The following is a 26,690-nucleotide window of genomic DNA, read 5'->3' on the forward strand; positions in this document are numbered from 1 at the left end:
GCTCAGCTTTATGTGGTAATGTGGCTACATTGCCAGCTTTAGCAAAGTTCCCTTTAACTCCCTTGCTTCAATCTTCAAGGGTCCACACAGTGCAATAAACCAGCCGTGTACAGTTTCCCGGCCTTTTGGCTTAGATCAAGTGTCAGGTCAAGCCCGAGATGGAGTGTGATCTTGTCAGCTTGGATCTTGTTTGTCTCTCTTGTGGGAACCATGAATTGGAATCAATTTGAATTTGTTTTTTAGAGCAAGGAGCTGGGTTTGGGTCTGTGCAGTCCACTCTGCACATTGGCTTAGCAACTTTAAGAATAGAGGAAAAAATGTTTTAAAAGTTAAAGGAAACATTACTCTCGAGCTGTCTTTTCTTTTTGTTCACTTGTTCTAATACCATCTGTTTTTGCTTTGCACCATTACCCTTTCATCATTTAATCACTCCTTTCTTTCACCCTGGCACAGACTGCCTCTTTTGTTCCCTTCTCGCCTCCTTTTCCTCCAACTCAGCCTCTGTGTTTGATGGAAGCAATTTAATGTCTAATTTTTGCTAATTCTGATGAAAAGTCATTGACATGAACTGTTGACCACGATGTTCTGGCTGCGTCGAGCCCAGTGCAGATCGCGTTGGGGCATAGTCTGAGACTCGCTGGCGAGGGGTCTAGCACATTCAGTGCCGGTGCAGAATCCCGTGGCGATCCATCCAGCTATACCACCCAGACGTAATCTGGTTCCTGCTCAGGGAGGGTGGGAACCAGATTAGCAGATTTAAATAAGTATTTAAATATGCTTAGTCTGTTTGAGGCCGGATTCTCCCTGCTCCCGGGATTCTCTGACCCTCGGGCGCAGCAATCGAGAATCACTACTCATCCCAACAAATGGAGACCAGGCGTGATGGCCAGGCCGGGGGCAGGCTCGGAGGCCAGTGAAGCCCCTGGGTGATCGTGGACATGGCTAGGCAGTGCCCATCTGGCAGTGTCAACCTGGCAGTGCCATCTGGCACCCTAGCAGTACTAATCTGGCAATGTCAACTAGCAGTGCCAGGAGGGTATGACAGAGTGTTGGGGGCATGTCAGAAGTCTGCGAGGGGACTCATCAGGAGGGTCCTGATGCCCCGATGTCGGCGACACATGTTGGTGTGGGTGGTGGCAGCAATGCTGCTGACGGTGGGCAGGTTGGGGTTCGATGTCCATGGGTGGGTGTGGGGATGAGGTGGGGGGTGGCAGGGGGTGAGAGGAGGTCTCCCGGTTCACTGGGAGATGGGGGCACCTTCTGCAGCCAACTTTCCCAGCCTACTTAGGCTTTTAAACACTCCCGTTTTCAGACTTTTATGATACTTAGGGTGCGATGTCAGCAGCAACCAGCCAAATCTCCATTCACAGCAGCGGGACCAGAAAATCATGCCAGTGTAAGATTCCACCGTTTGAATTTTTTTGGTAAAATTCCACCCAGGAAGCCCTGGGTTGGATGCTCTTTCAAAGAGTCAGTGCAGACTCGATGGGCCCAGTGGCCTGCTACTGCACTGTAGGGATTCAATGGTTCAGTGATCTGTAAAGAGTCAGAGATTACGATGTGTGATTTACCCACACTCATTGCTTCTGATTGAGGCTGGACTTCACACTGCCTGCTCATTTGAATGGTTTCAGAGTGCATCAGCCCTAAGGCAATAGCATGGACTGGACCCAAAACTGCGAGCGGCTAGCACAAGATAAAACTTTAGCTTGCACTATGCTTAAAGCCTGCCTGTATCCCTTAATTAGGACGCATAACGTGGAGAAGGGTATTTGGTGAAAATTATTTTAAAAGAGACCTTGGCCTGGGAAAGATATGGAAGAGAAAGGATATGGGCGACACGGTGGCACAGTAGTTAGCACTGCTGCCTCCCAGCGCCAGGGACCCGGGTTTGATTCCCGGCTTGGGTCACTGCTGTGTAGAGTGTTTGTACGTTCTCCTCGTGTCTGCCTGGGTTTCCTCTGGGTGTTCCGGTTTCCTCCCGCGGTCCAAAGATGCGCAGGTGAGGTGCATTGGCCATGCTAACTTCTCCCTCAGTGTACCCGAACAGATGCCGGAGTGTGGCAACTAGGGGATTTTCACAGTAACTTCATTGCAGTGTTAATGTAAGCCTATTTGTGACTAATAAATAAACTTTACTTTATATTGCTCCAAGATATTCCAATGCTGCACTGAAGGCTTTAGTTAAGAAGATGCAGGAAAGAAAGGATGCCATTTAATTGCAAGAAGACTAGAAGTCCTCCAAACAAGCTCTCAGAATGGAAGAGGAACCAGATAGCTGTGCCAGTCAACATCGGGTGACTCGCCCTAAGAATCTGGTTGGTGTGCTACATAAAGTTCAATGACATGAAATGAGTGGTCAAGAACTGTGAATGAATCTTCAAATATCGTATCCCACTAACTTTTTTTTTCCAAGATGGCGCCGGAGTGAGACTACTTCTTGCAAGCTGTGCCCAGCATACATTCTAATTTTATCTGTTACTCTCGTTCTATGCTTCTGAAACTTCATTCTAACTCTTTTAAACTCTCTAACAATGCTTTAATTCAATATCTTCTCTCCACCCTAGCTATGACTGTGACACTCTCTCATTTCCTTCGCTATGAACGGTATGCTCTGTCTGCATAGAGCGCAAGAAACAATACTTTTCGTTGTATGCTAATACATGTGACGATAATAAATCAAGTCAAATCAAATCAAATGACTGCTCCACTGACTGTAATCACTGGTCAAACCCTTCACCCATTTATCAACGATCTCTAACACTGAATAGAGATAGGCGATGGCCTAGTGGTATTATCACTCTTCTATTAAACCAGGGAACTCAGTGAATGTTCTCGAATCCTGCCATGGCAGCGGATGGAATTTAAATTCAATAAAATATATCTGGAATTAAGAATCTACTGATGACCATGAAACCATTCCCGATTGTCGGAAAAAGCTATCTGGTTCACTTATGTCCTTCAGGGAAGGAAATCTGCCGTCCTTACCTAGTCTGGCCTGCATGTGACTCCAGAGCCACAGCAATATGGTTGACTCTTAACTGCCCTCAGCCAACTAGGGATGGGCAATAAATGTCGGCCAGCCAGTGATGCCCGTGTCCCATGAATCAATAAAAAAAATCTCAATACTGACAACTAACATTCACAGCTTCACATCACAGGCGATTAGCGTTGCTACAGGCATCGCATCCACATCTCTGAACTTGCTCAGAGATTGCAGTTGTGTACAGCAACTGACCTCTCCTTTCAACATAAATCTTGGCATATTTGGATTTTGGGTTCTGATGCGCGACAATCAAGCACGTGGAACAAGGCTTCAGTATTGAAGGCTTTTATTGTCAAACAATGGAACTAACTAACACGAGTACACCAGTTCAGACTGAAGGGGTCCTGCCAGAGCAGAGGGTCTTATACCTCTCCTCCGGAGGCGGGGCCCCACCGGGATGTGCCATAATAACATTTACAACAGGTAAACACCCTAACCCAACAACATTATACAACCCCCACAGTGACAACACCCTAACCCAACAGTAACATAAGAACAACCCCCAGTGGTAACCAACGATGGTTCACCACATTCACCCCTCCTTTAAAAACAAAGGTCGGCGGGGTGCAAAAAACAGGTCATATGTACAAAATTCACAAGTCCAGACGGTCTGGAGGACCGCACCGTCGCTGTGATCTCCTCAACACCGGTTGCGAAACCGGAGCAGGTGCTTGCGGTGGCGTTCTCTCCAAAACAGCGTCCAGCTGTCCCCTCAAGGACTCCCGGGCCGGTTGGCCCTGGTGAGGCGATGGTGCAGGGGATCCTGGAACCTTCGGTGGTGGCGCCGATCTCCGAGTCTCAGGCAAGCTGTACATGGGAGTATAACTGTTATGCACTGGTCCCGGTGCTGACCGCGCCACGTCTGGGGAAGAAATGAGTAGTAGGGGATTCGTGACAGGGGGTATGGGAGCGACAGGAGTTGCTACGTCCCCTGCGGGCGCCAGGTCTCTAATGGAGACAGTGTCCTCTCGCCCGTCAGGATATGCCATATAGGCATACTGAGGGTTGGCGTGGAGGAGTTGGACCGGTTCGACCAAGGGGTCGGACCTGCGAGCCCTCACATGTCACCGCAGAAGGACGGGTCCTGGGTACGTCAACCAGGCTGGTAATGAGATCCCCGAGGACGACTTCCGAGGGAATGAGAACATCCTCTCGTGGGGAGTAGCATTGGTTGCCGTACACAGGAGGGAGCGGATAGAATGGAGCGCATTTGGAAGGACCTCCTGCCAACGGGAGACTGGAAGGCCCCTGGATTTCAGTGCCAGTAGGACAGCCTTCCAGACTGTAGCATTCTCCCTTTCCACCTGTCCGTTACCCCTAGGGTTGTAGCTCGTGGTTCTACTAGAGGCAATCCCGAATGAGAGCAGGAATTGCCTCAAGTCGTTGCTCATGAACGACGAGCCCCTGTCGCTATGAATGTAGCAGGGGTACCCGAACAGGGTAAAAAGCTCACTGAATGCTTTAATGACGGTGGCAGTCGACGTGTCCGCACAGGGGACAACAAACGGGAACCGGGAGTACTCATCTATTATGTTGAGGAAATAGACGTTCCGGTCCGTTGAGGGAAGGGGGCCCTTAAAATCCACACTCAGCCTCTCAAAAGGGCGAGTGGCCTTGACCAATTGTGCCCGGTCTGGTCGATAAAAGTGCGGTTTGCATTCTGCGCAAATCCGACAGCTTCTCGTCACTGACCTGACATCCTCCACCGAGTAGGGCAGGTTGTGGGCTTTGACGAAGTGGTAGAGTCGGGTGACTCCAGGATGACACAGGTCATTGTGGAGGGCCTTCAAGCGGTCCTCCTGCATGATGGCGCATGTTCCGCGCGAGAGGGCATCCGAGGGCTCATTGAGCTTCCCTGGACGATACATAATATCGTAATTGTAGGTGGAGAGCTCAATTCTCCACCGCAAGATCTTATCGTTCTTGATCTTGCCCCTCTGCGTGTTACTGAACATAAACGCCACGGATCGTTGGTCCGTGATCAGAGTGAACCGCTTCCCCGCCAAGTAATGGCGCCAGTGTCTGACTGCCTCCACAATGGCCTGAGCCTCCTTCTCCACCGCTGAGTGCCGAATTTCGGGGCCTTGAAGGGTGCGGGAAAAGAACGCGACGGGCCTGCCTGCCTGGTTTAGTATGGCGGCTAGGGCGAAATCAGATGCATCACTCTCCACCTGGAAAGGGATGGATTCATCCACCACGTGCATCGTGGCTTTCGCAATGTCACTTTTCAAAGCCTTGAAGGCCAATTGGGCCTCCGGCGTGAGTGGGAAGGTCGTGGACTTGATGAGCGGACGAGCTTTGTCCGCGTAGTTGGGGACCCACTGCGCATAGTACGAAAAGAACCCGAGGCATCTCCTCAGTGCTTTCGTGCTAGCGGGCAAGGGAAGTTCAGGAAGGGGGCGCATACGGTCTGGATCAGGGCCAATGACCCCGTTTTCCACCACGTATCCAAGGATGGCTAACCTGCGCGTACGGAATACGCACTTCTCCCTGTTATAGGTCAGATTCAGGCGAGATGCAGTGCGCAGAAAGTGTTGGAGATTCGTGTCATGGTCCTGCTGGTCATGGCCGCAGATGGTGACGTTATCCAGGTACGGGAAGGTAGCCCGCAACCCGTTCTGGTCCACCATTCGGTCCATAGCACGCTGGAAGACCGAGACCCCATTGGTGACACCTAATGGAACCCTGAGGAAATGGTATAGACGACCATCCGCCTCAAAAGCTGTATATTGTCGGTCCTCTGGGCGGATGGGGAGTTGATGGTAGGCGGACTTAAGGTCTATGGTAGAGAACACTCGGTACTGTGCAATCTGATTGACCATATCAGAAATGCGCGGGAGAGGATACGCATCCAGCTGCGTATAACGGTTAATGGTCTGACTGTAGTCGATGACCATCCGAGGTTTGTTCCCGCTTTTGACTACCACGACCTGCGCTCTCCACGGACTAGCACTGGCCTGTATGATCCCTTCCTTGAGGAGCCGCTGAACCTCAGATCTAATAAAGATCCGGTCTTCAGCGCTGTAACGCCTACTCTTAGTAGCGATGGGCTTGCAGCCTGGTACCAGATTCTTAAATAGGGATGGTGTAGTGATTTTCAGAGTGGAAAGATTGCATGCGGGGCGCTTTGGGCAATTTGGAGGCTGCGGCTGATTCCCTACTGCCAGTGAAGGGAGTGGCCCACCGTACTGTAGGATCACACTCTTCATGTGGACCATAAAATTTAGTCCGAGGAGAATTGGCGCACAAAGGTGAGGTAACACAAGGAGCCTGTATTGCTCGTAAATTGTGCCCTGTACCTCTAGAGTTACCATACATCGTCCTTGGATCGGTACAGACCGGGACCGTGATGCCATGGAAATTGTCTGCTTGGCAGGTAGAACCCGGAGTCCACACCTTTTAGCAGTGTCAGGGTGTATGAAACTCTCGGTGCTCCCACTGTCAAACAGACAATTCACAGTACAACCATTTACCTTGATATCCATCATTGAATTCTCAAGCCTGTGGTGCTTAGTCTGGTCCAGGGAGATCGACGCCACCGTTGGCCCCTGGGCGTCACTGCATGCCGCCGATGTTGATGCTGAGGACCCCTGCTGGTCGCTCCTAGTCGTCGTGGACCATGATGGCCGCCCCCATGAATCGCACGTGGGCGAGGGCGCCAAACGTAGCGACTCCTGGTGGTCTTCCTCCTCCTCCGTCAGCCACGATGGCGCCGTCCTGGATTCGCACGTGGTCGGACCTCGTGGGTACTGCGACGCCGAAGGAGATTGTCTCCGCTCTGGAGGGTTACAAGCTGCACTGCCGTTTTTGGACTTCGACCTGCAAACTTTACCGTAGTGGCCTTTTTTACCGCACTGGCTGCAGATTGCCGTTTTTGCCGGACACTGTTGCCGTGGATGCTTGGCCCCACCGCAAAAATAGCATCGCTGGCCGCCTGGAGCTGCCGCCGTCGTCGGATCGATCTGGGAGCGCGAGCCCGCGGGGCGAGGAGGGATTTGAGCTTGCTCTTGCCACGTTGACTCCACGTGGTCCTCGGGGTACAGCGCCAAGCTTTTCGACGCCGCTTCCAGCATCTCAGCCATCTCCATCGCTTGGGTCAAGTCGAGGTTCCCTTTTTCCAGTAACTTAAGCCGGATGTACGAGGACCCTACCCCTGCTACGAACGCGTCTCGGGTGAGGTCGTACATGTATTGTTCGGCTGATACGTCTTTACAATCGCAACCCCTGGCAAGCTGCAGGAGCTCATTGGCGTAGTCCTCCATGGTTTCGCCCGACTGCCGACGTCGTGTAGCGAGGAGGTAACGAGCGTGTATCTCGTTGGGTGGTTTCGTGTATCGTTTCTTCAAGAGCTCGACGGACCTCGGGTAAGTGGTAGCCGCACGAATCGCGAGATAAATCGTGTCGCTTACCCTTGCGTGGAGGACTTGGAGTTTGTCGCTGTCTGTAGTAATAGCTACAGAGGCTGCCAGGTAGTCTTCGAAACACTTCCACCAGTGGTCGAAGGTGTTAGCGGCACCGACCGCACGTGGGTCCAACGCCAGACGATCTGGTTTCAAGATCTGTTCCATACTCTTTTTTTTTACAGCTGAGAGTTTTCTGTTTGACAATAAAATTGATGCGCGACAATCAAGCACGTGGAACAAGGCTTCAGTATTGAAGGCTTTTATTGTCAAACAATGGAACTAACTAACACGAGTACACCAGTTCAGACTGAAGGGGTCCTGCCGGAGCAGAGGGTCTTATACCTCTCCTCCGGAGGCGGGGCCCCACCGGGATGTGCCATAATAACATTTACAACAGGTAAACACCCTAACCCAACAACATTATACAACCCCCACAGTGACAACACCCGAACCCAACAGTAACATAAGAACAACCCCCAGTGGTAACCAACGATGGTTCACCACAGGTTCAAAACAAGGCTCCCTTATTGCCTCTCTTCCATTTAGGCCACCCAAATTTAAAGAAAGCAATTTTGAAAGACAGACAATGAACCTGACCCCACTGAAACTCTACCTGATCCGGTATTTTCTGCTTTTCTCCGACAGTAATGGAGCAATACTACACTTAAGCATGTTCATGATCATTAGGGGCAGGACAGAGGCAATTGCCACGAGCTTTCAATTTATTAAGATATAAATAGCAGTGATGGATTCCCAGATTTTAATTCAAAACATTCCTCTGACAATTGGTTGAATATTTGTCCGCTTAAGCATTTGGTTGCAAGATTCAATAGAATTTAGAGTCATAGAGGTTTACATCATGGAAACAGGCCCTTTGGCTCAACTTGTCCATGCCACCCCCTTTTTTCTTTAAAACCCCTAAGCTAGTCCCAATTGCCCGCATTTGGCCCATATCCCTCTATACCCATCTTACCCATGTAACTGTCTAAACGCTTTTTAAAAGACAAATTGTACCCGCATCTATTACTACCTCTGGCATCTTGTTCCAGACATTCACCACCCTCTGTGTGAAAAAGTTGCCCCTCTGGACACTTTTGTATCTCTCCCCTCTCACTTTAAACCTATGCCCTCTAGTTTTAGACTCCCCTACCTTTGGGAAAAGATATTGAGTATCTAGCTGATCTGAGCCCTGCATTATTTCATAGACCTCTATAAGTTCACCCCTCAGCCTTCTACGTTCCAGTGAAAAATGTCCCAGTCTATCAAGCCTCTCCTTATAACTCAAACCATCAAGTCTCTGTAGCATCCTAGTAAATCTCTTCTACACTCTTTCTAGTTTAATAATATCCTTTCTATAATAGGGTGACCAGAACTGCACACAGTATTCAAGTGTGGCCTTACCAATGTCTTGTACAACTTCAACAAGACGTTACAACTCATGTATTCAATGTTCTGACCAATGAAACCAAGTATGCTGAATGCCTTTTTCACCACTCTGTCCACCTGTGACTCCACTTTCAAGGAGCTATGAACCTGTACCCCTAGATCTCTTTTTCTGTAACTCTCCCCAATGCCCTATCATTAACTGAGTAAGTCATGTCCTGGTTCAATCTATCAAAATGCATCACCTCACATTTATCTGAATTAAAATCCATCTACCATTCGTCAGCACACTGGCCCAATTGATCAAGATCCCATTGCAATCCGAGATAACCTTCTTCACTGTCCACTATGCCTTCAATCTTGCTGTCAACTGCAAACTTACTAACCATGCCTCCTATATTCCCATCTAAATCATTAATATAAATGACAAATAACAGTGGCACACCGCTGGTCACAGGTCTCCACTTTGAAAAATAACCTTCTACAACCACCCTCTGGCTTCTGTCATCAAGCCAGTTTTTTATCCATTTAGCTACCTCACCCTGGATCCCATGAGATTTAACCTTATGCAACAACCTACCATGCGGTACCTTGCCAAAGGCTTTGCTAAAGTCCATGTAGACAACATCAACTGCACTGCCCTCATCTACCTTCTTGGTTACCTCTTCAAAAAACTCAATCAAATTTGTGAGACATGATTTTCCATTCACAAAGCCATGCTGACTGTCCCTAATCAGTCCTTGCATCTCTAAATGCCTGTAGATCCTGTCTCTCAAAATGCCTTCCAACAACTTACCCACCACAGATGTGAGGCTCACTGGTCTGTAGTTCCCAGGCTTTTCCCTGCAGCCCTTTTTAAACAAAGGCACAACATTTGCCACTCTCCAATCTTCAGGCACCTCACCCATGACTATCGATGATCCAAATATCTCTGCTAGGGAACCCACGATTTCCTCCCTAACCTCCCACAATGTCTAGGACACACTTCATCAGATCCCGGGGATTTATCTACTTTGATGCGCTTTAAGACTTCCAGCACCTCTTTCTCTGTAATTATGTACACTCCTCAAGACATCACTATTTATTTCTCCAAGTTCCCTAACAAAACATGCTTTTCTCAACAGTAAATACTGATGAGAAATATTCATTTAGGATCTCACCCATCCCTTGTGGATCCACACATAGATGACCTTGTTGATCCTCAAGAGGCCCTACTCTCTCTCTTTTGCCCTTTATGTATTTGTAGAAGCTCTTTGGTTTCTCCTTTGCCTTATCTGCCAAAACAATCTCGTGTCCCCTTTTTGCCCTCCTGATTTCTCTCTTAACTCTACTCCTACCCGCCGCCCCCCCCCCCCATACTCTTCGAGGGATTTCTCAATTGTTCTTGGCCACACCGAGCACCTTGGCAGCTCAGAAATCTTCTCCTCGGATTCCATGCGGCTATCTCATCACTTTTTCAGGTCATGAGACAGCCACTTGCTGTAAAGAGAAGATTTCACCTGTAGCGTCAGTCTTACAGAATATTGAAAGGTATGGATAGAGTGAACGTGGGGAAGATGTTTCCATTAGTAGGAGAGACTAGGACCCAAGGGCACAGCCTCAGAATAAAGGGACAACCCTTTAGAACCGAGATGAGGAGGAATTTCTTCAGCCAAAGGCTGGTGAATCTATGGAATTCATTGCCACAGAAGGCTGTGGAGGCCAGGTCATTGAATGTATTTAAGACCGAGATAGATAGGTTCTTGATTGGTAAGTGGATCAAAGGTTAAGGGGAAAAGGTGGGAGAATGGGGTTGAGAAACTTATTAGCCATGATTGAATGGCGGAGCAGACACGATGGGCCAAATGGCCTAATTCTGTTTTCCTACATATTATGGTCTTATGATTCGGTTCCAAGCACTCCATACTGAGGTTTACCTGCTGTAGTCTGCAGTTATTTATCTGAGAAACACTGAGATATAACACTATATTTCTGAGTTTTTCCAGATTGTATTTTTTCGAATTAAAGAACAATCGCTCAGGAATTATATATTGCATAGCTTTTCTTGAGAAAAATTCAAAAAGATATACCGATATTGGATTTAAGATATGTTAAAAAATTGAAGGTTTTTTAAGCTATTATGTCTGGCCTTCCTGGTGTATGCTACAAATAGGTCACAACCCTCCAACCCCTGCATTTGACATGGAGCAGCATTCGATTCAACTAAGTAATTAAGTAATTACTTAAAATTGTAATTACACTTATTTAATCATATTAAGTCCCCTTTCCATCAATGTGATAACCCCGCAGCATTTACTAAATAGCCTATGTTTTATGAAGGCCTTAAATCTTAACTTAAATTCCATTACTTTCTGTCGTTGAGTCAACCAACTGTGACCACATCCACTGGCTTCTGGCTTTGTCAGTCAAGAAGTAAGATTAAGGCACTTGGGGCTAAGAATTTGTTCATAGGATTTCTCTTCAAACTGGTGCTATATAGTCTATGCCCATTCCATTGAGACTGGCAATACCACCAGCCACCACTTCCAGGACCCTCGCAAGTTTCTCCATGGAGATTATTGAGAGGCCTAGATAAAGTGGACATGGAGAGGACATTTCCACTAGTGATAAAGACTAGAACTCGAGGACACAACCTCAGAGTGAAGGGACGCTGCTTTAAAACTGAGACAAGGAGGAATTTCCGCAGTCAGAGGTGAATCTATGGAACACATTGCCACATTGGGCTGTGGAGATCAGGTCATTGAGTGTCTTTAAGACAGAGATAGATAGGTTCTTGATCAATAAGGGGATCAAGGGTTTTGGGAAGAAGGCAGGAGAATGGGGATGAGTATGATATAAGCTATGACTGAATAGTGGGGCAGACTCGATGGGCCGAATGGCCTAATTCTGCTCCTATTTCTTATGGTCTTATGGTCTAAAACCAGGCCAATAAGGCACTTAAAATGGCAAGTGATGGCCATTCTCTCAGGTCAAGGCATCTGTGGTGTAAATCCCATTCGCAAGAACTTCTGGCCAATCAGACACTGGCAAATCTTCAGTGCAGGCAGCAATGCTGTGATTGAGGGGTGGGAGAGGGAGAGTTGGTGTTGGCCGCTGGTAACACAAGTTTATCAATTTTCAAAGTGAAATTATTTATTCGTCACAAGTAGGCTTACATTACCACTGCAATGAATTTACTGTGAAAATCCCCTAGTCACCACACTCCGGCGCCTGTTCCGGTACACTGAGGGAGAATTTAGCATGGCCAATGCATCTAACCTGCACATCTTTGGACTGTGGGAGGAAACTGGAGCACCCGGAGGAACCCCACGCAGACATGGGGAGAATGTGCAAACTCCACATAGACAGTGACCCAAGTCAGGAATTGAATCTAGGTCCCTGACGCTGTGAGGCAGCAATGCTAACTACTGTGGCACTGTGCTGTCCCAGATTTTCCAGATTCCCAGGATCAATGAGGGACTCAGGTCACAGATAACTGAGGGTGGGATGGGGGAGGGAGTTCACAGTTTGGGGTCTTGGGAGACATTGTGAGGGCTGGAGGCAAAGACAGAGAGGTAACTCTCAGCAACCATCCCTCTTCCAGATGCTGGGTCTCTCGATCAGGCACTGAGTGATTGGTAAGGGGGTCAAAGGTTACAGGGAAAGGGCGAGGAATGGGGTTGCGAAACATATCAGCCATGATTGAATGGCCGTGCAGACTCAATGGGCCAAATGGCCTAATTCTGCTCCTACACCCGATGGTCTTATGGATCCTCCTCCCCCTGGAGTCTGCAAGCAAGCAGGAAGGGGGTTGCTTTTTGGGCTCCCAAGTGGTCACTGCCCTGGCCACCTTTGGTTGAATACTGACGGCAGCATGAAGTGGGCAAAAGATATCTGGGCTCAAAGACCATCCATGAGCCTTTCCACCCTGGATTTAATTGAGGCTGGAGCAGGATGGCGGAGAGGTCCCCATCCAACACCCCATTAAATGCCCCCCCTAGCTCCAAACATGCCTCGGGAGAGGGCATGAAATTCCACCTATGGGGTAAACCATTGTGTGGAACTGTTGCTAATGAGTTGACAGCATGAGCTGCATCTCTTCAGCTGTTTTACTCAATTGCACAATGTAATATGACTTCTATCCCTGGTGACACAGATATTCAATGTGAATTTGGTGGAAGCCTGTCCAATCTTCAAGCAACTATGGGCACATCAGCTTGAGATGAGACATGGTATTGTGCAGACATCTATCTGCAATGAAATAAAATGTGCCCAACGTAACTAAAACCATCTCTGAGGACGAATGCAGTGAGTGTATTTATAATAATCATGAATGCAAGCTGCGCTGGAAGATTCTTTTGCCAGGCAATAATTTATCTGTTATGCTAGATAACCAAGTTTGTGAAAGTCAGACCGAGGGTGAGATTCTCCCCAAAAAATTCTTCAAATTTTCAAAATGAATCTCCCACACTCTGTGAATCACAGAGATCCCGAGCATGAATCTCATTAAAACTCTGTGGGCAGGGCCTATTCCCGCTGGCGAGGCCGGCAGCATCGCGCTGAGCGGGCCACTGCGCATGCGCCGATCTGTCAGAGCGGAGATCGGTGCGTGCGCAGTAGCCCCGCACTGTCGACCTCCCGATCGTTGGCCAGCTCGATTATTGGCCAGCAAAGCAACCCCCCCAATGCCCCAGCAATACCCCATGCCCCAATCGCTGGCCCCACTGATGTTTAGCCCTGACAAGGATCATCCTGACTCAAAATGTTGGCTCTATTCTCTCTCCACAGATGCTGTCAAACCTGCTGAGTTCTCTCTCCACAGATGCTGTCAAACCTGCTGAGTTCTCCAGCATTTTCTGTTTCTGTTTCAGATTCCAGCACCCGCAGTATTTTCCATTTATTTCAAGGCCTTTATGTGGTTCAATAATGAGCCGAATTAGCCAGCATGTGAGTTCCCCTTGTTGACCCTGTAGCCACATGGCTAACAGCAAGACTTCTTCAAGGCACAATGGGAACATAGCCAACCTCACAAACATCAGAACTATAAAAAGCTGAGGTTGCGGTTCAGTCTATAGCAAAGAGAAAATGAGAAGTAAAACCAGATCATAGAAATCCTACAGTACAGAAGGAGGCCATTCGGCCCAATGAGCCTGCAACGACAACAATCGCACCCAGGCCCTGTTCCCGTAACTCTCATTTACCCCTGACACTAGGGTCAATTTAACATGGCCAATCAACCTAAATGTTTGGAATGTGGAGCACCCAAAGGAAACCCACGCAGACACAAGGCGAATGTGCAAACTCCACACAGACAGTCACCTGAGGCTGGAATTGAACCTGGGTCCCTGGCGCTGTGAAGCAGCAATGCTAACCAGCTTGCCACATGCTGCCCTCTGATTGCTTACTGAGCAGATCCCTGCAGTAAGGGTTATTTGACCTTTTGTGGTTACAAAGGTAACTATCAATTGGGAACAATGGAAAAGATGTGTCCTATTTTCGTGACTCTTGGAAGGATTATTTCAACAACAAGAGGGTCTTGGACAGATGAGTATCATCAGCATTTTTGTGGACTTGGCAGCAATAGTATAAAGGTGGGAGAATTAAAGGCTGAAATTTTACTGCCTCTCTTGCCCAAGAATCAGGGCAGGTGAGGCTCGCAGAATGACAATCTCCATTGGCCTCGGGCAGAATCTTATGAGCCTCCGGCGGGCAAGGCAGTAAAATTCTGATGAAAGTCTCAACAGCGGCAATCCGCGATGAACCATCGCGAAGGAAGACCGTGAGTTCGGAACTCAGAGAAGACTACAGCCCAATGGAACAAACCTGGCCAGTTCATCATGTACAGGTAGTACTTATATCCAAGATGTGATTCTTGTGATCTGTCATAGATAAATGCTGAGTAGAATAGTGAGCTAAACAAATGATCTTTAAGAACAAAAGTATATTGAGTAGTTGTGTTGAATTATTACAAATAAACATTAAGTTGAACCAGATTATAATTGGGGGTCTTTGTCCCATATAATAATTAGGAACTAAAGAATTGACACCCTAATGAGACAAAGAAGGGTCAACAACTCATTCCTCCCACTGACAAAATGGGGTCAATTTTGCCGCTAGTGGGAACAGGATGTGTGTCCTCCTCAATTACATGGGCTCACAGGCTGTCGAGCCCGCCCCGGGGAGTTTTAATGAAATGGTAATCCTCTTTTTCTCTTCGCTGGTGCTGCCTGAGTGTTTCCATCATCACCGTTAGGGATTGGTTAGCTCAGCTGGCTGGATGGGTGGTTCGTGATGTAGAGCAACACCAACAGTGTGGGTTCAATTCCCGTGCTGGCTGTGGTTATCCATGAAGGCCCTGCCCTCTCAACCTTGAGGTGTAGTGATGCACAGATTAAATCTCCACCTCAAAGGTTGATTATGGTGAATTTCATTTGTTAGTTTAAATGTATTTGGAAATGCAACACTCAAATTGAATTGGAGGTAAATCTCTTGGAAACCAGAAACAAAAATACCAGTGATAAACTTTGAAATCCAATTTAAGGATTTGCACCTCAGGGCAAATTAAATCTTAAATCGAGTGTGTGACAGAACCTCTGGTCTGGCTCAACTGAGTGTCATTCTGCGGCATATTATCACTGCTCAATCTAGAATTGTTGAAACTGCGTCTCTCACACAAACTGTCAACAGTAATTATCAACAGCCTGCAGGGCAGTCAATGGAAACCAGTCAGATTTGTAACTAAGCTGATTGGGATCCTGTATGAAAGGACAAAAATCAGATCAGTTTTGTTGTCTGAACACAAGAAGCATAACTGATGGGCTGATTCCTAACAAAGATGGCAACAATAAATTTCCAAGTGAGAGATATTAAATGCATTTCCAACAAATCTCCATCTACCCAACCTCTGTGCTACCAGATGGACAGGCAGAAGAGGAAGCATTATCTGCCCTGATGATGAAGTGTTATACTCATTCTGATGCCACAGCGAACCATAATGATTAAAGTCATTCCTCCTGGGGAAAAGCAATGAGGCAGTTCCACAGCTTGTAAATCCATCACATTATCAGATTTGTACTGAAACGTACAGAGTTGCAGGCTCACAAACTGGACACTGTAAAGGAAGACCTTTTGTGAGCTTAATCAAATCTTTTCTGGGGTCGACACACGGCACGGTGGCACAGTGGTTAGCGCTGCTGCCTCACAGCGCCAGGGACCCAGGTTTGATTCCCGGCTTGGGTCACTGTCTTTGCGGAGTCTGCACGTTCTACAAATGCCTGCATGGGTTTCCTCCGGGTGCTCCGATTTCCTCTCACATCTGAAAGGCGTGCAGGTTAGGTGCATTGGCCATGCTAAATTCTCCCTCAGTGTACCCGAACACGCGCCAGAATGTGGCTACTTGGGGATTTTCACAGTAACTTCATTGCAGTGTTAGTGTAAGCCTACTTGTGACACTAAAAAATAAACTTTAAACACAATGTCTTCTGTTGCAATTTTCCCTGGTCTGAACAGAGCTCACAGATCACAATTAAGCTGAACCTGGAGGTTCTGTGACTCGCATTGGTATCTCCAAGGGAATAACATCCAGGAGGCAGTAATTCCCAAACAGAATCGGGTTGGATTGGGGTGATCACATGATAATCAAGCCTTGTGTGTACTTAAAATGAGATGGAGAAGAATTCCACTCCTTTTGGAACAATACTTCGCTCATCATGCTCAGAGTAGGAGGAACACAGCTGAGAAAAAGCACTCAATTCTGAGCTGCAAGGCACAAGTGGAGGAAGTTTCCCTCTCAGACACTGCTGGGATGGTGCATGTCTGCTCTTCCCCAGAACAAACTAATTCTCATTCTGTCCCGCTAGGTTCCCCAACCAATTAGGGAGGACACGTGTGTAACTGCACCTTTTTGATTTGATTTTGAGTTATTATTGTCACATGTATTAGTATACGGTGAAAAGTATTGTTTCTTGCGCGCTCTGCAGAGAAAGCATACCGTTCATAGGGAAGGAAAAGAGAGAGTGCAAAATGTAGTGGCACAGTCATAACTAGGGTGCAGAGAAAGATCGACTTAATGCGAGGTAGTTCCATTCAAAAATCTGAAAACCTACAGGGTGGCATGAGTACAAGTCACTGCTAATTGAGAGATGCAGGTGGCCACCAGAGACCTGGTGACAGATTTAGAAATCATTAAGAAGTCTCACACATCAGGTTAAAGTCCAACAGGTTTATTTGGTAGCATGAACTTTCGGAGCTCTCCCCCTGATGAAGTGCTCTGAAAGCTTGTGCTACTAAATAAACCTGTTGGACTTTAACCTGGGGTGTTGTGAGACTTCTTCCTGTGCTTATCCCAGTCCAACGCCGGCATCTCCATATCATCAGATTTAGAAATGGCATTGCTACCTGACACTCAACTCATGTCATGATGAGTACAAAACCATGGAATCTTATATGCGAGGATACTACGAGGCCTGGATAGAGTGGACATGGAGAGGATGTTTACACTAGTCGGAAAACTAACTCATGTCTTTCATTTCCCACAGCTCACATTGCCAGAACCAATGGTGACATAAGGGAAGAGCCTAAGTAACCTCAGAAGGCCAGCGCTCTGGAGGATGAACAGTCAAATAACTCCTGCATTTCCTCCTTCAGCACAGTCACACACTTCTCAGTGGATAGGGAGGCACATGGTGAGGGACACATCATGTGAGCAGGGGTACGTGCCGGAGATCATAAGATCATAAGACATCGGAGCAGAATTAGGCCACTCGGCCCATCGAGTCTGCTCCGCCATTCAATCATGGCTGATATTTTTCTCATCCCATTCTCCTGCCTTTTCCCATAACCCCTGATCCCCTTATTAATCAAGAACCTATCTATCTCTGACTTAAAGACACTCAATGACCTTGCCTCCACAGCCTTCTGCGGCAAAGAGTTCCACAGATTCACCACTCTCTGGCTGAAGAAATTCCTCCTCTCTCTGTTTTAAAGGATCGTCCCTTTAGCCTGAGGTTGTGCCCTCTGGTTCTAGTTTTTCCTACTCCTGAAAACATCCTCTCCACTTCCACTTTATCCAGGCCTCGCAATATCCTGTAAGTTTCAATAAGATCCCCCCTCATCCTTCTAAACTCCAACGAGTACAGACCCAGAGTCCTCAAGCTCTTCATTCCAAGGATCATTCTTGTGAACCTCCTCTGGACTCTTTCCAAGGCCAGCACATCCTTTCTTAGATACCAGGCCCAAAACTGTTCATAATACTCCAAATGGGGTCTGACCAGTCTTATACAGCCTCAGAAGTGCATCCCTGCTCTTGTATTCTAGCCCTCTCGACATGAATGCTAACATTGCATTTGCCTTCCTAACTGCCGGCTGAACCTGCACGTTAACCTTAAGAGAATCTTGAACAACGACTCCCAAGTCCCTTTGTGTTTCTGATTTCCTAAGCATTTCCCCATTCAGAAAATAGTCCATGCCTCTATTCCTCCTTTCAAAGTGCATAACCTCACACTTTTCCACATTGTATTCCATCTACCACTTCTTTACCTACTCTCCTAACCTGTCCAAGTCCTTCCGCAGCTCCCCCGCTTCCTCAATGCTACCTGTACCTCTACAGATCTTTATATATCTGCAAACTTAGCAACAGTGCCTTCAGTTCCTTCCTCCAAATCGTTAATGTATATTGAGACAAGAACAGAAGTGGAAAGTACCTGTCAGAGGGTACAGGACTCTCCCAACTCTACTCAGCTTGACAAAGAGACAAGGGGGTGTGGTCAGGTGACCCATGAACTCCAGGGTTTTTACAGAGATATTGATATCTTTTCATGAGCATGGATAAAACTCGAAATGTGGAAGCCAAGTTTAAACCTAGACGGACTCTGCAATTTACAAACTGCAGAGCTGGAACAGTATTCATGCAGCCAGGCCTAGGACAATCAACTTCCCGTCAAAACCAGACAGGCCTAAAACTGCCTGGCCAGATGTCATTGGTCACATTGTTTCAGAATGAACCGTGTTTACACCTCCAATGAACCTGCTTTGTCAGAAGAATGCTACGCAGACTTGGTGACACCCAGCTCAATAGGAGCCCAGAGACATAGCATGACAAGGACAGCATTTGACAATTGAAGGTACAAAACCATGTTCTGCGACCTTCAAATATGGAACTAGCCACCTCATTGGATCTCCCTGTATTGAACACATCCCGCAGAATCCTCGAGAAGGGCGTAAAGACGGGGATAAAAGGGGCAACCTGGAGCCCCAGCTCTTTGGACTTTCTTCAACGGCTCCAGAGAGCAGTGCAGCATCTTCGGCTCCCTGTACCTCATGGCGAGCATCATCAGGCTGACACTTTATGGTGGCTTAAATCCTCAATTGAAAGAAATTTTAAATCATCATAGATCTTAATTAGTTATGTCTGCTATTGATGTGGTCCTAAGATAAAATATCCTTCCTTCCAGAAGATCTTCAGATTAAACAAATATATGTCAGAATAAAACATATACAGTACATGAGAGCAGAATTATTTATCCTATTAGAGAATAAACTCTTTCAGAATTTAGATCTTATCATTAAGAGTGCTAGAAGAGTTAGGGTCTATCAGGTTAACAGACTGAGTCTACAACATTTTTGTTCATAATACTGTACAACCAAAGGTACTAATTCTTTATTATAAGTATAAACCTTGAATTGCATTATAGCACTGTTTTGAATATTACAGAGTATAGATGCAAGATAAACTAATTGATCTAAATATAGTGAGGGTGATTCTCCCATCCTGTTGTGCTAATTTTTTAGCGCCGCGGGCCAGGGAAATCGCGTGCCGGCTGATTAATGGGATTCCCATGAGCGTTCACGCCGTGTTTACATCTCCCAGGCCCGGATTTCCCACGGTGTTTGGGTGGCACCAGAAAGCAGCTGTGAGGCGGGGCTAGCATTTAAATAGTACAAACTATTTAAATGTTATTGGTGGGCCTGAATTCTCCGTGCCCACGAGCATCTCCCACCCCAACAGAGTGTTTCACTCCAGTGGGGGTTAGTTTAGCACCCCGCATTCGGGGAACTAGTGGGACAACCCAGCTGGAGTGAAGGGGGTCGGGCAGCGGGGGGTGGGGTGCCCCCTGAGCAAGGTCACCCTGGCACTGCCCAAGTGGCAAAGTGCCCATGTGCAGGGGGCACCTTGGCACTGCCCAACAGGCACAGGGCAGTGCCAAGGGGCTGTGGCCTATTGGGGGTGGGGCCTAGGAGGCGGGGTGTGCTGGCGGTGGTGCCCAAGGGGCGATCGTCGGGGGTGGGGGGTCCCACTGCTACTCTGCATTGTGATCCAGTCGTGTTTGGAGGGAGGCCAGCGATAGGGGTGGGCTGGGGGGTGGGGGGAGTCATCCCGGGGAGGTTCCCTACGGGGGAGGGGGGGGGGAGAATGTGCCGGGCGGGGATCTGCCGGGTGGGGGGGTCTGCTGGGTGGGGGAGTGTTCGTCACTGCTGGGGGAAGGGCTGGAGATCGGGGCACGCCGGGGCAGGACGGAGGATCAGGGCTGGGCTCAGGAATGTTTAGAGGGGTCTGCAATCATGTAGTGGGAGGGGTGGGGGGGGAAGCACTGTGGGGGTTCCGGGCTGGCCAGCGATTAAGCTGACCAGCAAATGAGAGACTGACATTTCGGGGCCACTGCGCATGCGCAGAGGCCTGTTGATTTCACCCTCTCCAGCGTGAATAGCCCCCACCTCCTGAAATCTAATTATATTCACACTGGTGGTCTCTGCATTGCACAGAGTGTGGGATATTCTGGTCTGAACTCACACTGAAAAAAACAACGTGAATTACTTCAGTTTTCCCGCAAGTTCAATGCTTAGTATTTTTTGGGGAGAAGTGTCCCAGTGAATGCAAACTTCAAATCCACTTAAAGAATACAAGTAAAATATTCAAACACATAAAAAGCTAGTTATACATTTACAATCAGAAGTACAAAGCATTGTTTTTGTGGTCTTTGTCTAGGCGATAAGGAAACCTTTCTTAAGGTCTCAATTCAAAGATTTTCCCTTGAAATCAGACTGACCTGTTTCCTTAAGTTTTCTAATGTGAAGAAAGTTCATTTGAATCAGGTGACTATTGTCTTTTTTCCTACGAGGCCTCTTTGTTCTTGAGAAGGAAAACAGCATGTTTCTTAAAAAAGCAGGTAAAATGTTATCAGCTTTGTTATGGCTTTAGGTCGGATAAAGCCTGTTCTCGATGCCTTTGTATCTGTGTATATGTGTGTGAAGTGAATGTGCGTGTGAGTTTCTCAAACTATTTTAAAAGCTGTATTTTATTTTGAGTTAAACTTTTAACTATTTTCCAGGCTGAGTCAAACCATTGACAAGGGCTGATGGTAGAGGGGCCTAGACTCAAAGTGTCACCGCATCACTCTCCTTCAGTTCTGGTCACCTCATTACAGAAAGGATGTGGAAGCCATAGAAAGGGTGCAGTGGAGATTTACAAGAATGTTCCCTGGATTAGGAGGCATGCCTTATGAGGATAGGTTGAGAGAGCTAGGTCTTTTCTCCTTGGAGAGGCGAAGGGTGAGAGGTGACCTGATAGAGGTGTATAAGATGTTGAGAGGTATTGATAGAGTGGATTCTCAGAGGCTTTTACCCAGGGCTGGAATGGTTGCCACAAGAGGTCACAGGTTTAGGGTGCTGGGGAGTAGGTACAGAGGAGATGTTAGGGGTACGTTTTTCACTCAGAGGGTGGTGGGTGCGTGGAATCGGCTGCCAGTAGTGGTGGTGGAGGCGGATTCGATAGAGTCTTTTAAGAGACTTTTGGATAAGTTCATGGAAGGTAGTAAGATAGAGGGTTATAGGTAAGCCTTGTAGGTAGGGACATGTTCGGCGCAACTTGTGGGCCGAAGGGTCTGTTTGTGCTGTAGCTTTTCTATGTTCTATGTTCACCTTCTGCCTCCCCCGCCCCAGATTACAGGTGGGACAGTCTTTGGTGAGACTCTCATCAGTTCCAAAACCTAGAGACATCTACCATGGACGTTGTTTGTGTCAGAGCAGAGAAATTAGCAGCCTGCCTCCAATTCTGCTGAAGCCACAGCTGTAGCACCATATAGAAGCTTGAAAGGATAGGTTTTAAGAGGACTCACTTGGATGCTTATTACTTTGTTACTGTTCCATTGATGCTCTTTACTTGAACAAAGGAATAGGTCGTTTTTGTGAACAAATTATTGTCATGGCTCCTATTTTGTTGGACTCTCCGCTGATCCTGCTCAGTTTAGTTCCGGTGAATGATTGCTGAACTGCTTGATGAGGAGGTAAGGCTGTGAATGCGGTGGTTGCACATTTGTCTGTAGGGTGAGGTTTGCTGATGTGGGGAGGGCGGTGGAGTGTGGCACAGTGGTGACGACACGGAGCTTCCAATGCTATAAGAATATGTTTCAGGTAAACCATGAATGAGGAGCGGGATGAGGCAATGGCAGCTCCTTGGATGATTGCTGCACACTTGCATTATCTTCCTACACGCTGTGCTTTAAGGAAGGATTCCATTCCATTTGACAAGTACATCTGGCTGTTCTAATGTCTCTTCATTGACATATAGGTACAGTCTGTAACCACCTCCCCACCCCAGCCCTCCCCTCCGGGGTCTGTGAAATTCCGTGATGGAAGCAAAGCTGACAGCCTCTGGGTTTGACTGGCCTCATCCACCTTAAAGTTGAGAGAGTTGGAAGCTTTCGCAAGCCAGGCATCGGCGACCCGACTGATGCAGTAGTCGCGGATTGTGAGATTTTACATATATCAGCAGCTGATCTGTGGAAGAAACAGGATATAAAGAAATTGAAGGCTGTGGTCATCTTTACAGCCACAGGGAACGAGTGGACACCTGCACTCTTCATTTTTTCTCATAGACAGCAGAGCTCTGCAGCCACCTGGCATGGTAGCCTGAAGCTTCAGAAGCGCTGGTGTTCAGAGAGGTTGAGGAAGCTGACCGCTGGTCTCTGGACCCTGTAATGAGGTTATCACATACTTTGAGGTGCAGTTATGTGTTAATCCCATCTATTGCATTCAATACTATATGCGTATTGGAGGAAGCAGCAGCTGCTGTTGCTGGGGTTGCTGCAGTTGTTGGTGCGGTTGTTGTACTGGCAGACATTGCACCCTCCTCCTCACAGGTCCAACCAACTACAGAACATGAAAACTCCAATGCTGTCTCATAGGGAATAAGTTCAGATCACTCTCAGTACTATCTAAGGTAATTGATAGAAGCTGCACAAAGATTATTTGATTGATTTATAAGTGTCACAAGTAGGCTCATACTAACACTGCAATGAAGTTACTGTGAAAATCCCCTAGTCACCACACCCCGGCGCCTGTTTGGGCAAATTAAGCTTGGCCAATGCACCTAACCAGCACGTCATTCGGACCGTGGGAGGAAACGGGAGCACCGCATGGTAGGTTGTTGCATAAGGTTAAATCTCAAACTGGAGGCCTGTGACCAGCGGTGTGCCTCAGGGATCGGTGCTGAGTCCACTGTTATTTGTCATTTATATTAATGATTTGGATGAGAGTTTAGGAGGCGTGGTTAGTAAGTTTGCAGATGACACCAAGATTGGAGGCATAGTGGACAGTGAAGAAGGTTAGCTAGGATTGCAACGGGATCTTGATTAATTGGGCCAGTGAGCTGATGAATGACAGGTGGAGTTTAATTTTGATAAATGCGAGGTGATGCATTTTGGTAGATCGAACCAGGGCAGGACTTACTCAGTTAATGGTAGGGCTTTGGGGAAAGTTATAGAACAAAGAGATCTAGGGGTACAGGTTCAAAGCTCCTTGAAAGTGGAGTCACAGGTGGACAAGGTGGTGAAGAAGGCATTCGGCATGCTTGGTTTCATTGGTCAGAACATTGAATGCAGGAGTTGGGACGTCTTGTTGAAGTTGTACAAGATATTGGTAAGGCCACACTTGGAATACTGTGTACAGTTCTGGTCACCCTATTATAGAATGGATATTATTAAACAAAAAGGAATGCAGAAAAGATTTACTAGCATGCTATTGGGATTTGATGGTTTGAGTTATAAGGAGAGGCTAGATAGACTGGGACTTTTTTCCCTGGAGCGCAGAAGGCTGAGAGGTGATCGTATAGAGGTCTATAAAATAATGAGGGGCATAGATAAGGTAGATAGTCAACATCTTTTCTGGAATGTAGGGGAGTCTAAAACTAGAGGGCATAGGTTTAAGGTGAGAGGGGAGAGATACAATAGGGTCCAGAGGAGCAATTCTTTCACTCAGAAGGTGGTGAGTGCCTGGAATGAGCTGCCAGAGGTAGTAGTAGAGGCAGGGTAAAATTTTGTCTTTTAAAAAGTATTTAGACAGTTACATGGGTAAGATTGGTATACAGGGATATGGGCCAAACACGGGCAATTGGGACTAGCTTAAATGGTAGAAACCGGGCAGCATGGACAAGTTGGGCTGAAAGGCCTGCTTCCATGCTATAAACCTCTATGACTTCAGAAGGAAACCCATGCAGACACGAGGAGAACATGCAAATTCCACACACTGGCACTATGAGGCAGCATTGCTAACCATTGTGACATTGTGCCGCCCTGATCCCAGTGACATCAGTGAGTTTAGGCTGAACGAGCAGCTTCTGTCAGTGTAACTGACCACATTTGCTGGTGTCACTCTTCATACCGTTCATATCAGATCAGTTTCATTTTACGATGAGTTAATTCAATGCCCTCGCCTTTTCTTATATGCAGACAGAGCATATAACCCATGCACAGTTGGGTAAGAGGGACTCTGGCTTAAAAAGTCTCTTAATTGCTTTTCTTTTTGCTCTTTCAGTTTGTTTGCCCTCTAAACCCACTTGATGGGTGGTCTTGTGGAGCAGTGGATAGCATCTTTGTCTCTGAGCCAGAAATTCCAGGACTTAATAACACGGCCAAATAGGTTAGTATCAATTTGTAAATCCTTCCAATCTGCCTATAGCAGACGGTCAGCCATGCTTGATGCAGATTGGTTCCAGCCTGGCGATTTGTTCCAGGAAGAACAAGCTACAGAAAAAGACGTGAGCATGTGCTTCATCCGATTCATGTGTCTTGAGAGATGAGGCGAGAGAAGCAGAAGGGCCCACTGGACTCAGAAGCTCCCCAGGCAAAGATGCAAGAGGGCAGGATCATATCGGAATCTTAACCCAATAGTCTTTTCCAAGACTTTCTCATTCTGCAGGCTGCTAAGCTCCACCAGGGTTGGAAAATCCTGTCCAGAGAGTCAATCAAGTTCTCATGCATTGGTTGTCACTAGAAAGACATTGCTCCTGAAGGTTAAAATTATTTACCCACTTTACCTTTAACCAGATTGAAAAATACACAAAAATCCTGAGTCGTTAAATGGAACTTTTACTCTGAGAGCATCCATCTGAATATAAGAGGAATAACAGACAGGAAAGGATTCAATATACCATCCGGCCTGTCACACATAACGTTGATGTCTTGTACATCGTGATACAGTTGCCATTCCAGTAAAAAGTCATGTAATCTCTCGAGAAAGGTGAAAGACCTGATAAAAATCCAAATTAATTAGGGGAAAGTAATCTGGAAGATTCCTGTCTGTTCCACTGTAGGAGAGTTCTGTGACAATTTTGACAGCCACGTTAAAGGTCAGTGGAAATGAAAGCCTTGGTAGCAAAGGGAAATAAATGTCTTTTGCGCACATTATTCATGCTGTTTCCCACTCCCAGCAGAAACACTCCTGATTAATCCATTAGCTGGTCAGGAAGGCTTATGTCAATGCTAAGTATATTAAATTGGGCTGTACCTGCCATTTGATAAGGGCCTTGTTAAACTGTTGAATTGATTGTAATTAGTATGAATGGAATAGCTGAAACTCCAGGACAGAGCAATAACTCAAAGCAATGGGTTCCTATTATTGCTCACTATGAGGACAACATTGTGTGCATCCTTTATACTGGACGTGCCCTTAATATGAGTTTTAACAGTAGTTGTGAAGCATGCTAATCACAATGCAAATAATAAAACTGCCAGCGATAGAACCCAGCACTTTACAGCATAAATCTGTTGTGCTTGAAATGGAGGTTTTGAATATCCTTTTTATAAAACTCGCTGCTGGTGTAAAAGCAATGGAATTGACAGCAGATAGGGGCGGCACGGTAGCACAGTGGTTAGCACTGCTGCTTCACAGCTCCAGGGTCCCGGGTTCGATTCCCGGCTCGGGTCACTGTCTGTGTGGAGTTTGCACATTCTCCTCGTGTCTGCGTGGGTTTCCTCCGGTTTCCTCCCACAGTCCAAAGATGTGCGGGTTAGGTTGATTGGCCAGGTTAAAAAAAATTGCCCCTTAGAGTCCTGGGATGCGTAGATTAGAGGGATTAGCGGGTAAAATATGTGGGGGTAGGGCCTGGGTGGGATTGTGGTTGGTGCAGACTCGATGGGCCGAATGGCCTCCTTCTGCACTGTAGGGTTTCTATGATACAGTAAGGGTGGCACAGTGGTTAGCACTGCTGCCTCACAACACCAGGGACTCGGGTTCGATTCCTGACTTGGGTCACTGTCTATGCGGAGCCTGCAAGTTTGCCCTGGGCTGCATGGGTTTCCTCCGGGCGCTCCGGTTTCCTCCCACAGTCCGAAAGACGTGCTGGTTAGGGTGCGTTGGCCATGCTAAATTTTCCCTCAGTGTACCCAAACAGGTGCCAGAGTGTGGCAATTAGGGGATTTTCACGGTAACTTCATTGCAGGATTTATGTAAGCCTACTTGTGACTAATAAAAAATAAAAGTTATTGGAACAATTAAATTTTGGGAGCAAAGCCAATTTTTTCCAAAAACGCACTCAACCTCTGACCTGAATTTACCCCTTGAAGGAGCAGTTCCCTTCTTTCTAACACACCGATATCCTGAGTGTT

The sequence above is a fragment of the Mustelus asterias genome, chromosome 21 (genome assembly GCF_964213995.1).
Source record: "Mustelus asterias chromosome 21, sMusAst1.hap1.1, whole genome shotgun sequence".
Classification (NCBI taxonomy): domain Eukaryota; kingdom Metazoa; phylum Chordata; class Chondrichthyes; order Carcharhiniformes; family Triakidae; genus Mustelus; species Mustelus asterias.